We start from the raw sequence: 14,514 nt of genomic DNA on the forward strand, positions 1-14,514 counted from the left end.
GTATTTCCTAAAGTGTAACAATAACCCGGGAACCTCTAAACCACCAGGTTTTTCTAAACCATTGTGGAAAATGACGGCTCGTATTAGAGGAACACCATATATCCCTAGAAAATTAGGAAAGCGAACCAAGTCCGAAGAAGAAGAAACCAGTGATTCAGATTAGGGAGTTGTAATCATGTTGTGTATTATATCTATTGTAGTGTGCTTGTATTTTTATGTTCTATGTAAAAATTGCTTGTATTGTTTGTTAATTATCTTTTATGAATCTAATCCTTGTCTATTTTACAGTATAAAAACAAAATGGACGTTAAGGGTAGACAACCAAATATTTTAGAAGACCTACCAGAGGATATGATTGAGGAAATCTTGTCTAGAGTCGGTCAGAATTCATCAGCACATTTAGTTATAGCGAAATTAACTTGTCAAACATTTGAAAGACTTTCCAGAAATGCCTTAGTTTATAAAAGGCTTTCCTTTGATAGGTGGGGTATATCACATTGGGGAGACCTTAAGTTATGTCGTGTTTTCTTTAAAGCATTAAATGCGGGGAACCCAAATGCAATTTTACGCTACGGGTTAAGAACCTATTTTGACTCAACATATCCCAACATAGGATTTCGCGAGTTAGAAAGAGCTTCTAACATGCAACATAAAGAAGCATGTTATACTTACGGGTTAGTGATGTTCGCTTCTTACCAAAGTGAGAAAAAGAATATCGGATTACAACTTTTAAATAAAACCTTTCCATAAGTGACGGATTCAATAGTTGAGCTGAGAAACAAGGTTTTTAGATTATTACGGGGCTGTTGGAAATTACGAAGCCCTCATTCTTTTAACGACATTACAACATGCTGCCTAGCCAATGGTTATAACGGTTATTTTCCACAAGACCAAGGATGGGAAGTCGTCTTAGTAAAATCGGAATGCATGACTTGTTTTTGGACTTATGAATTACGTGTCTTTATTTCCTTTGCTGAACAACTTGCGTATTAACTAGATTTATCTTCAAAACTGTCCTGTATCAAAGTGTACTATATTTCATGTTATATGTAATATAGCGAAGTTGTAAGTTTGAAGAATATTTGTATGTGATATATTATTATAATCAGTTTTTCATATGAAATTGTAGTAGTTGAGTTGTATATTAGCTACTAAGTATGAACTTAACGGGTAGGTAGTACCCGAATTTAAACTTATAAAACGCTAATATGAAGAAAAAGCTTTTATAAATGAGTTCATATTATGCTATGAAATACTATTGACTACTCTTAATATTCTGTATGATTAACTCGATTCAGTTGACTATTTTGAAGGAAATGGCACCGACTACGCAACAAACCATGAATATGAGCGAAGAGGAATTTCGTACTTTTCTTGCTGCAAACATAGCTGCAGTACAGGCTGCGCTACATACCAACAATAACTCTGAATCTAGCAATGCAGCTAACGGCTCAAGAAATCATGTAGGATGCACCTACAAAGAATTCACTGCCTGCAAACCTTTGGAATTTGATGGAACCGAAGGACCAATTGGATTGAAATGGTGGACCGAGAAAGTCGAATCGGTGTTTGCCATAAGTAAGTGTACTGAAGAGGACAAAGTTAAGTACGCTACGCATACCTTTACAGGTACTGCGTTAACGTGGTAGAACACCTATCTTGAACAGGTAGGACAAAATGCTGCTTACGCACTACCGTGGTCGGCGTTCAAGCAATTGATGAACGAGCAGTACCGTCCTAGAAACGAAGTCAATAAACTCAAAGCAGAACTTAGAGAGTTACGAACACAAGGGTTCGACGTTACCACATATGAACGACGATTCACAGAGTTGTGCCTATAATGTCCGGGAGCATTCGAAGATGAAGAAGAGAAGATCGACGCGTTTGTAAAAGGGTTACCAGTAAGGATCCAAGAAGATGTAAGTTCACACGAGCCCGCTTCTATACAGAAGGCAAGTCGAATGACTCATAAACTCATAAATCAGATTGACGGAAGAATTAAAGAGCAGGCGGCCGAAGAAGCCAACACGAAACAACTCAAGAGGAAGTGGGAGGAAAACGGTGACAAGAGTCACCAGTACAACAACAACAATTACAATAACAATCGCAACAACTATCCCAACAACCGCAACAACAATCGCAACAATAACCGCAATCCTAACAATAACTACAACAAACATCCCAACAACAACAACAACTACAATAACCGTTTCAACAACAATAACAATCCCAACAACAACCTCAATAACAACAACGGCAACAAAAACCAAAAACAGCCATGTCATAGGTGTGAAGAAAATCATCAGGGGTTTTGCACGACATTTTGCAACAGGTGTAAAATAAATGGTCATAGCGCGACAAAGTGTGAGGTCTACGGACCAAAGTTTAACAGAACTAAAGGAACAAATAATGTCGGAACAAGTAATGCCGAAACGAATAGTGTCGGAGCAAGTAATACCAACGATGTTTGTTATAAATGTGGAAAACCGGGCCACATTATTAGAAATTGCCCGAATCAGGGGAATACTAATGGGCAGGGCCGTGGAAGAGTTTTCATTATTAATGCAGCAGAAGCACAGGAAGACCCGAAGCTTGTTACGGGTACGTTTCTTATTGACGATAAATCTGCTTATGTTTTATTTGATTCAGGTGCGGATAGAAGCTATATGAGTAGAGAATTTTGTGCTAAATTAAGTTACCCATTGACGCCTTTGGATAGTAAATTTTTACTCGAATTAGCAAACGGTAAATTAATTTCAGCAGATAATATATGTCGGGAGAGAGAAATTAAACTGGGGGATGAAATGTTTAAAATTGATTTAATACCAGTCGAGTTAGGAAGTTTTGATGTAATAATTGGCATGGACTGGCTGAAAAAGGTGAGAGCAGAGGTCGTTTGTTACAAAAATGCGATTCGCATTATGCGTGAAAAAGGAAAACCTTTAATGTTGTACGGAGAAAAGAACAACGTGAAATTAAATCTTATTAGTAGTTTGAAGGCGCAAAAACTAATAAGAAAAGGTTGTTACGTCATTCTAGCACACATCGAGGAAGTTAAACCTGAAGAAAAGAACATCAGTGATGTTCCCGTCGCAAAAGAATTTCCCGATGTATTTCTGAAAGAATTACCGGGATTACCCCCACATCGATCCGTTGAATTTCAAATAGACCTTGTACCAGGAGCTGCACCAATAGCTCGTGCTCTATACAGACTCACACTCAGCGAAATGAAAGAATTACAAAGTCACCTACAGGAACTTTTAGAGCGTGGTTTCATTCGACCAAGTACATCACCATGGGGAGCTCCTGTTCTATTTGTCAAGAAGAAAGATGGTACATTCAGGTTGTGTATCGACTACCGAGAGTTGAACAAACTTACCATCAAGAACCGTTACCCATTACCGAGAATTGACCACTTATTTGATCAACTACAAGGCTCTTCGATTTATTTGAAGATCGATTTACGTTCTGGATATCATCAAATGCGGGTGAAGGAGGATGATATTCCAAAGACTGCTTTTAAGACGCGTTACGGTCATTACGAGTTTATGGTTATGCCATTTGGATTGACTAACGCACCAGCTATGTTCATGGACCTCATGAACCGAGTGTGTGGGCCATATCTTGACAAGTTTGTCATTGTTTTCATCGATGACATACTTATTTACTCAAAGAATGATCAACAGCAAGAAGAACATTTGAGAAAAGTGCTAGAGTTGCTGAGAAAAGAAAAACTGTACGCTAAGTTTTCAAAGTGTGCATTTTGGTTGGAAGAAGTTCAATTCCTCGGTCACATAGTGAACAAAGAAGGTATTCAGGTGGATCCAGCAAAGATTAAAACCGTTGAAAAGTGGGAAACCCCGAAAACTCCGAAACAGATACGCCAGTTTTTAGGACTAGCTGGTTACTACAGAAGGTTCATCCAAGACTTTTCCAGAATAGCAAAACCCTTAACTGCATTAACGCATAAAGGGAGGAAATTTGAATGGAAGGATGAACCAGAGAAAGCGTTTCAATTGTTAAATAAAAAGTTAACTACGACACCTATATTGTCATTACCTGAAGGGAATGATGATTTTGTGATATATTGTGACGCTTCAAAGCAAGGTCTCGGTTGTGTATTAATGCAACGAATGAAAGTAATTGCTTATGCGTCTAGACAATTGAAGATTTACGAGCAGAATTATACGACGCATGATTTGGAATTAGGCGCGGTTGTTTTTGCATTAAAGACTTGGAGGCACTACTTATATAGGGTCAAAAGTATTATATATACCGACCACAAAAGTCTTCAACACATATTTAATCAGAAACAACTGAACATGAGGCAGCGCAGGTGGATTGAATTGTTGAATGATTATGACTTTGAGATTCATTACCACCCAGGGAAGGCAAATGTGGTAGCCGACGCCTTGAGCAGAAAGGACAGAGAACCCATTCCTATAAAATCTATGAATATAATGATTCACACTAACCTTACTACTCAAATAAAGGAGGCGCAACAAGGAGTTTTAAAAGAGGAAAACTTAAAGGATGAAATACCCAAAGGATCGGAGAAACATCTTAATATTCGGGAAGACGGAACCCGGTATAGGGCTAAAAGAATTTGGGTACCAAAATTTGGAGATATGAGAGAAATGGTACTTAGAGAAGCTCATAAAACTAGATACTCAATACATCCTGGAACGGGGAAGATGTACAAGGATCTCAAAAAACATTTTTGGTGTCCAGGTATGAAAGCCGACGTTGCTAAATACGTAGGAGAATGTTTGACGTGTTCTAAGGTCAAAGCTGAGCATCAGAAACCATCAGGTCTACTTCAACAACCTAAAATCCCAGAATGGAAATGGGAAAACATTACCATGGATTTCATCACTAAATTGCCAAGGACTGCAAGTGGTTTTAATTCTATTTGGGTAATAGTTGATCGTCTCACCAAATCAGAACACTTCCTGCCAATAAGAGAAGATGACAAGATGGAGAAGTTAGCACGACTGTATTTGAAGGATGTCGTCTCCAGACATGGAATACCAATCTCTATTATCTCTGATAGGGATGACAGATTTATTTCAAGATTCTGGCAGACATTACAGCAAGCATTAGGAACTCGTCTAGACATGAGTACTGCCTATCATCCACAAACTGATGGGCAGAGCAAAAGGACGATACAAACTCTTGAAGACATGCTACGAGCATGTGTTATTGATTTTGGAAACAGTTGGGATCGACATCTACCGTTAACAGAATTTTCCTACAACAACAGCTACCATTCAAGCATTGAGATGGCGCCGTTTGAAGCACTTTATGGTATAAAGTGCAGGTCTCCGATTTGTTGGAGTGAAGTGGGGGATAGACAGATTACGGGTCCGGAGATAATACAAGAAACTACCGAGAAGATTATCCAAATTCAACAACGGTTGAAAACCGCCCAAAGTCGACAAAAGAGCTACGCCGACATTAAAAGAAAAGATATAGAATTTGAAATTAGAGAGATGGTCATGCTTAAGGTTGCACCTTGGAAATGTGTTGTTCGATTTGGTAAACAAGGGAAATTAAATCCAAGGTATATTGGACCATTCAAGATTATTGAGCGTGTCGGACCAGTAGCTTACCGACTTGAGTTACCTCAACAACTTACGATTGTACATAACACTTTCCACATCTCGAATTTGAAGAAATGTTTTGCTAAAGAAGATCTCATATTCCGTTAGACGAAATCCAAATTAACGAAAAACTTCAATTCATCGAAGAACCCGTCGAAATAATGGATCGTCAGGTTAAAAGACTTAAGCAAAACAAAATACCAATTGTTAAGGTTCGATGGAATGCTCATAGAGGACCTGAGTTCACCTGGGAATGAGAAGATCAGATGAAGAAGAAATACCCGCACTTATTTCCAGAAGATACGACAACACCTCCAACTGCTTAAAATTTCGGGACGAAATTTATTTAACGGGTAGTTACTGTAGTGACCCGAACTTTCCATGTTTATATATATTAAATGAAATTGATTTTTACATGATTAAGTGTTTCCAACATGTTAAGCAATCAAATTGTTAAGACTTGATTATTTGAAATGAGTTTCATGTAGACAATTGACCACCCAAGTTGACCGGCGATTCACGAACGTTAAAACTTGTAAAAATGACATGACGATATATATATGAATATACATATAGTTAGCATGAGATTATGATAAGTAATTATCTCCATAAGTATATTAACAATGAGTTATATACATAAAAATGAGACTACTAAGTTAAGAAACTCGAAACGATATATATAACGATTATTGTTATTACAACGTCTTACTAAATACATATGTATCATATTAAGATATTGTTACACTATATTTAACATGATAAAATGATAATTATATATATCATTAAGTATGTTAAAAATGAACTACATATGTAAAAACAAGACTACTAACTTAAGGATTTCGAAACGAGACATATATGTAACGATTATCGTTGTAACGATATTTAAATGTATATATATCATATTAAGATATATTAATATATCATAATATCATGATAAGATAATAATTTAACATCTCATTAGATATAATAAACAATGGGTTAACAACATTAAATGAGATCGTTAACTTAAAGGTTTCAAAACAACACTTACATGTAACGACTAACGATGACTTAACGACTCAATTAAAATGTATATACATGTAGTGTATTTAGATGTATTAATACACTTTTGGAAGACTTCAAGACATATATCAAAACACTCATACTTAACAAAAATGGGTACAGTTACATTCCCATTCTTTTTCCATCAAGAATTCTAGTCGTATTCATACCCGTATTATACACAGCTTCTAGACGTACTTACTGTGGGTATATACCAATAGGAACTAGCATGGGATTCCACTCTTGATTATGTCGTATATGACTTATCAATTTTAACTTCTACCATGAACTAGTCAACTAACTAGAACTCCTTTTAACCCCACTCACCACTTACCACTCATCATTCACTCATTTTCACTTCCAATTCTCTTTCTAATTCTCTCTCAACACACACACACTTATGAACGAATTTTTCCAGTAGCTAATCATCATCTTCATCAAAAATTACTTCAAGAATCAAGCTATAATCATCTTAGGAAGAACACTTCAAGAACACTTCGAAAATCCTTTCAAGTTTACTAGTTTACATCCAAGCTTTCTAATCCATTCCAAGTAATCATCTAAGATCAAGAAACCTTTGTTATTTACAGTAGGTTATCTTTCTTATTCAAGGTAATATTCATATTCAAACTTTGATTCAATTTCTATAACTATAAACTATCTTAATTCGAGTAAAAATCTTACTTGAACTTGTTTTTGTGTCATGATCCTACTTCAAGAACTTTCAAGCCATCCAAGATCCTTTAAAGCTAGATCATTTCTTGTCACTTCCAGTAGGTTTACATACTAAACTTGAGGTAGTAATGATGTTCATAACATCATTCGATTCATATATATAAAACTATCTTATTCGAAGGTTTAAACTCGTAATCACTAGAACATAGTTTAGTTAATTCTAAACTTGTTCGCAAACAAAAAGTTAATCCTTCTAACTTGACTTTTAAAATCAACTAAACACATGTTCTATATCTATATGATATGCTAACTTAATGATTTAAAACCTGAAAACACGAAAAACACCGTAAAACCGGATATACGCCGTCGTAGTAACACCGTGGGCTGTTTTGGGTTTTATAATTAAAAACTATGATAAACTTTGATTTAAAAGTTGTTCTTCTGGAAAAATGATTTTTCTTATGAACATGAAACTATATCCAAAAAGCATGGTTAAACTCAAAGTGGAAGTATGTTTTTCAAAATGGTCATCAAGACGTCGTTCTTTCGACTGAAATGACTACCTCTTACAAAAACGACTTGTAACTTATATTTCCGACTATAAACCTATACATTTTCTATTTAGATTCATAAAATAGAGTTCAATATGAAACCATAGCAATTTGATTCACTAAAAACGGATTTAAAACGAAGAAGTTATGGGTAAAACAAGATTGGATTTTTTTGATTGTTGTAGATACGGGAAATATTGTAACAATTCTATAAAAATCATACCCTAGCTAACTTATATTGTATTATTTATGTATTCTAATATATATTATTAATCTTGGGATACCATAGACACGTATACAATGTTTTGACATATCATATCGACCCATCTATATAATATATTTTGGAACAACCATAGACACTCTATATGCAGTAATGTTGGAGTTAGCTATACAGGGTTGAGGTTGATTCCAAAATAATATATATAGTTTGAGTTGTGGTCTACCCTGAGGCTTGTATACACTGGGTCGTGGATTGATCCAAGATAATTTATATTTATTTTTTTCTGTACATCTAACTGTGAACAACTAGCTGTAGGTTACTAATGAGGACTGCTGACTTAACAAACTCAAATCATTAAAATGTAATAAAAAATATTGTAAATATATTTTGATCATACTTTGATATATATGTACATATTTATATAGGTTCGTGAATCGACCAGTGGCCAAGTCTTACTTCCCGACGAAGTAAAAATATGTGAAAGTGAGTTATAGTCCCACTTTTAAAATCTAATATTTTGGGATGAGAATACATGCAGTTTTATAAATGTTTTACGAAATAGACACAAGTAAATGAAACTACATTATATGGGTGAATGATCGAAGCCGAATATGCCTCTTTTGCTTGGTAACCTAAGAATTAGTAAACCGATCTACTAATTGACGCGAATCCTAAAGATAGATCTATTGGGCCTAACGAACCCCATCCAAAGTACCGGATGCTTTAGTACTTCGATGTTGTTTTGATCATGTCCGAAGGATTTCCCAGAATGATAGGGGATATTTTTATATGCATCTTGTTAATGTCGGTTACCAGGTGTTCACCATATGAATGATTTTTATCTCTATGTATGGGATGTATATTGAAATATGAAATCTTGTGGTCTATTATTATGATTTGTTAATATATAGGTTAAACCTATAACTCACCAACATTTTTGTTGACGTTTTAAGCATGTTTATTCTCAGGTGATTATTAAGAGCTTCCACTGTTGCATACTAAAATAAGGACAAGATTTGGAGTCCATGCTTGTATGATATTATGTAAAAACTGCATTCAAGAAACTTATTTTTGATGTAATATATTCTTATTGTAAACCATTATGTAATGGTCGTATGTAAACGGTATATTTTAGATTATCATTATTTGATAATATACGTAATGCTTTTTAAAACTTTATAGATAAAATAAAGGTTATGGTTGTTTTAAAAATGAATGCAGTCTTTGAAAAACGTCTCATATAGAGGTCAAAACCTCGCTATAAAATCAATTAATATGGAACGTTTATAATAAATATGAACGGGACATTTCATTAACAATGAACTATATACATAAAATGAGACTACTAACTTAAGGATTTCGAAACGATATATATACGTAACGATTATCGTTGTAATAACGTCTTAATATTTATATATCATATTAAGATATATTAACACACTATGTTATCATGATAATATAACAATTTAACATCCCATTAGATATAATAACAATGGGATTAATTACATTTAAGAAGGTCATTAACTTAAAGGTTTCGAAACAACACTTACATGTAACGACTAACGATGATTTAACGACTCAGTTAAAATGTATATATATAGTGTATTAAGATGTATTAATACAAATTTGAAGGACTTCAATACATATATCAAAACACTCTTACTTAACAAAAATAATCACAATTGTATTCCCATTTGTTTTCATCAAGAATTCTACTCGTATTTGCTCGGTATTTGCACTCGTATTATACCCAGCTTCTAGATGTATTTACTATTGGTATATACCAATAAACATCTGCTTCTTAGCAACCTTAAATGATTAAAGAACATGTGGAACCAACCATTTGTCAAGTAGCATGAATTATTTAGCAAGAAAACAAAATTAGGAATCTTTTCTTTCTTTATAAACTAAAAATGTTTTTATGCATACACACCATTTCTTCATTCCATTTTCTCATACTTACACTCCTAATTCTCTCTTAAAATACTCCTAACTTCATACTTGATCATCTCCAAGTATTTTCCCCATCATTTAGCTTCAATTACAAGCTTTAATCATCATAAAAACAACCTAGAATCAAGAAGTTGCAAGATTACTTCCAATCTTTTTAATCCAATCCAACAACTCATCAAAGATCAAGAACTTCCATCTAATCTTAGTAACTTTTCATTCTTAATCAAGGTAATAATCATATCCAAGCTTTGGTTTAATTCCTATAAACATAACTACCTTAAATCAAGTAGTAATCTTACTTGAACTTGTTTTCGTGTCATGATTCTGCTTCAAGAACTTCCAAGCCATCAAAGATCCTTTGAAGCTCAAGTTATTTTCTCATCATTTCCAGTAGGTTTACCTACTATACTTGAGATATTAATGATGTTCATAACATCATTCTATTCATATATATATATATATATATATATATATATATATATATATATATATATATATATATATATATATATATATATATATATATATATATATATATATATATATATATATATATATATATATATATATATATATATATATATATATATATAACTATCTTATTCAAAGATTTAAACTTGTAATCACTAGAACATAGTTTAGTTAATTCTAAACTTGTTCATAAATAAAGTTAATCCTTCTAACATAACTTTTAAAATCCACTAAACACATGTTCTATATCTATATGATATTCTAACTTAATGATTTAAAACCTGTAAACACGAAGAACACTGTAAAACCGGACATACGCCGTAGTAGTAAAACCGAGGGCTGTTTTGGTTTGGATAATTAAAAACTATGATAAACTTTGATTTAAAAGTTGTTCTTTTGAGAAAATGATATTTCTTATGAACATGAAACTATATCTAACAATCATGGTTAAACTCAAAGTGGAAGTATGTTTTTCAAAATGGTCATCAAGATATCGTTTTTCGACGGAAATGACTACCTCTTTCAAATATGACTTGTAACCTGTAACTCTGACTATAAAACACTACTTTTTCAGTTTAGTTCTAAATACTACAGTTCATTATGAAACCATAGCAATTTGATTCACTTTAAACGGAGTTATAATGAATATTTGGCGAGCAAAACAAAATCTACTAAAATTAACGTTGTATGGACGAAATTTATATTGTAAATACTATATTAACCTTATCCTTGCTAACTTTTCCTATATATATTTGGACATGTTATCATTAGTATAACAAAATATTATAATCTTAGTTAATTCCGAGATTGTATATTTATATATATATATATATATATATATATATATATATATATATATATATATATATATATATATATATATATATATATATATATATATATATATATATATAATAATCTTGGTACATTCCATGACAATAAGTATACAATACGTTTTGATAAATCCTAAGACAATAAGTATACAATACGTTTTGATAAATTCTAAGACAATACGTATACAATACGTCTCTGGGTTGATGCAAAGACAATACGTATACAATACGTCGTGGGGTAATTCTAAGATTATATATATACCGATTATTAGACTGTTGGACATTTCGGACTATTTTGGACAACTAACAAAGGACTACTAACATAAAAATGTTAAAAATTAATATATAAGTATTCTATGTGAAGCGCCCGTCCTAATCCATCTGGACGAAGTCCATATCGATTACAAACAATTCACAATATGTAAGACCCTAAACCCAAGTGTACAAGTGTACCTAAACATCGAATAATCAAACTGTAGCAAACTGAAACTCACTGCCTGAAAATGAGTGTGTGCGCGCAGCGCACCTTCAGGTGTGCGCTCGGCACACTGTCTCAGCGACAGTTTTCTGCTTTTTCTATTTTGAGTTTAATGAAGGGCATATTGGTCTTTTCACTTGAGGGTGGTTTTAGGCCATAAAAGGCAGATTCGTGGACTCTTTCAAGTCCATAACCTTATCTCCATTCTCTCATCTTCAACCTCAAACCCTAGAGTGAGAAAAAGAGTTTAGAGAGAGAGAGCTTCATTTGGAGAAGAAGAAGCTTGAATTGATCGAAGTCACAAGTATTAAAGTTGTTCATCTTGTTCACGGCTACGTTGTGGTAGTATTGGTAAGTTCTAACTCCAAGTTTTCATAGCATGATTAGTGTTCATAATTGGGGTTTTGAAATGGGTGTTCTTGAGTAAACCCACTAGTTGATAATTGGGAGATTGAGCTAGTAAATGGTGTTAATAACCATTGTTGGTGGGTTTTGGGTTGGATGATGAAATTGATTAGTTGAAAATCATGTTCGGGTGTTCAAATCACTAGTTAACTTAGGTTATAAGTGATTAGTGGTGTAAATTTGCAAATGGGTGTTTTGACTTGAGATTTGGTCAAAATGGGTTTTGTATCATAATGATGCAAGTAAGTGTTTTGTTGATGAAACTTTGAGTAAAATGTAGTGTTAGAACATAATCACTAGTTGATTGCGATTATGAGTGTTTTGGGCGAGATTTGACTTAGTCAAATTGGAAGTAAGTGCTAATGGGTCGAAATTGCACTAATTGTTAAATTGGGTTGGTTTGTAAATCCACCCTAATTGTATTGTTGTTGTGTGATTAATGGAATAGGTACTTTCCATTGACGATTTCGGATTTTGGTATTGCATTGTTCAAGGCACCAAGGTGAGTGGAATAATTATATGCGTAGGTATATAATGTATCTATTTGTTGTAGCGTGAGATGTGAAGTGTCGAAGTGCTAAGACACCACATTTCACGTGACGAGTGAAGTGTCGATGTGTTAAGATGCCACTCCAAGTAATTGACGAGTGAAGCATCGAGGTGTTAAGATGCCACTCGGGGTGAAGCATCGAGGTGTTAAGATGCCACCTAGGAGTGAATTGTCGAGGTGTTAAGATGCCACTCCGTAAAATAAAGGGTGAAGCATCGAGGTGTTAAGATGCCACTCAGGGTGAAGTATCGAGGTGTTAAGAGGCCACCCGAGGGTTTAGGGATACGAGGTGTTAAGTACACTAACGGATGTTATGAACACCGATGGCCTTTCGCGAGCGCCATTTCCTTGTACGATTGGTTAACCATGGTTATTGTGTTGTAAGCGTAAGCATATTATATTATTCGAGTTACATTTATATGCGATTGTTATGCTAGCTTGTGGTATTGGAGGTTACTAGCTTTGTATTTGAGATTATAAGCTAATTGTGTTGCTAGCATGTATGCGGTATATAAGTAAGTGATTGCAAGTAGGTATATTATATATGTATGTGTATAATTATTGCATTCACTATGCTTTAGCTTACCCTCTCGTTGTTTATCTTTTTATAGGCTTCGGCGTGGACAAGGGTAAGGGCAATCGGTTAGATTAGAGATCCCGCTTTATTTGTTAGGGGACGCTTTTGGATTTGATAGCTTTTGGAGTTGACCGGAACTTGGGTAGTTTAACCCCCAAACACCATGCTCATAGTGTCGTTTGGAAATTAAACTAATGTGGTCGAAACTCATGTTTTTTATGAAACTTGTAGTTCGGGCTGATATGGGCCCCGTTTTGTAAAACTTATTTTATTATTGAATCGTGCTAGTTTTTCATATTAGAACATGTTGTGAAAAGCGTCTCGTCTAAATATGTCAGGAAGGGGGAGATCTTTTTACGTGAAATGGGAAAAGTGGATAGCGGGCTGCCAGGCCCTGTGCGCGCCGCGCACCCCATCTAGTCAACCCCGTTTTAAATTATTTTTTTTACGCGTGTTTGATCGTATATGGGTTGGGTTGTTACAAGTGGTATCAGAGCATGCTCTAAGGGATTTAGGTTACTTGAGATTGGTGCCTAGACTTAGACTTTTGTGTGTGCTTATTTGTGCGGGACTTGTAGGATTACGGGTCAGAACGGGAATTCGGTTAGTGTCCTAGTTTATGGGTGGACTAACGTTTATATTAATATGCGGATATTATTAATATATTTTGTGTTTGTGTTGGGTTATATTATCGAGCAAAGCGGTCGTGGTACTAACGAGTGAATACGGCGTGTACGCGTAATAATGAATAGCTACCATTTTTACGGGTGCAAATCATATTTGACAAGTGATGTAAGACGATTGCCGAGCAAGATGGGTCGAGATTGTACGTATGATTGTACTCGTTCGTTGCTTAATCGATTGCATTCTTTAGAATGAAGACTGAAGAGGGATATGGAATGGACGGGCCTATTCATTAGGGGAAGGATGAGTTAACATTAAGGATTGAGGTGGAGTTCGAACGCTATATCTTGATTTTCGCCGACAAGGTTAAGCAAGTTCTCCAAGAGTCGTTCGAGGGAATAGTGACCGAGATGGTCCGAGACCAAGTGCCTAAGGTCGTGAAGGAAGAGTTAGAAAAGAGGTTTCCTAAACCTCAAGGTGACGGTGATGAAGGAGCAACTATGGGGATTAAATCTCATGCTCCAAAATTTGCT

Source organism: Rutidosis leptorrhynchoides, chromosome 3, assembly GCF_046630445.1.
Source record: "Rutidosis leptorrhynchoides isolate AG116_Rl617_1_P2 chromosome 3, CSIRO_AGI_Rlap_v1, whole genome shotgun sequence".
NCBI lineage: Eukaryota > Viridiplantae > Streptophyta > Magnoliopsida > Asterales > Asteraceae > Rutidosis > Rutidosis leptorrhynchoides.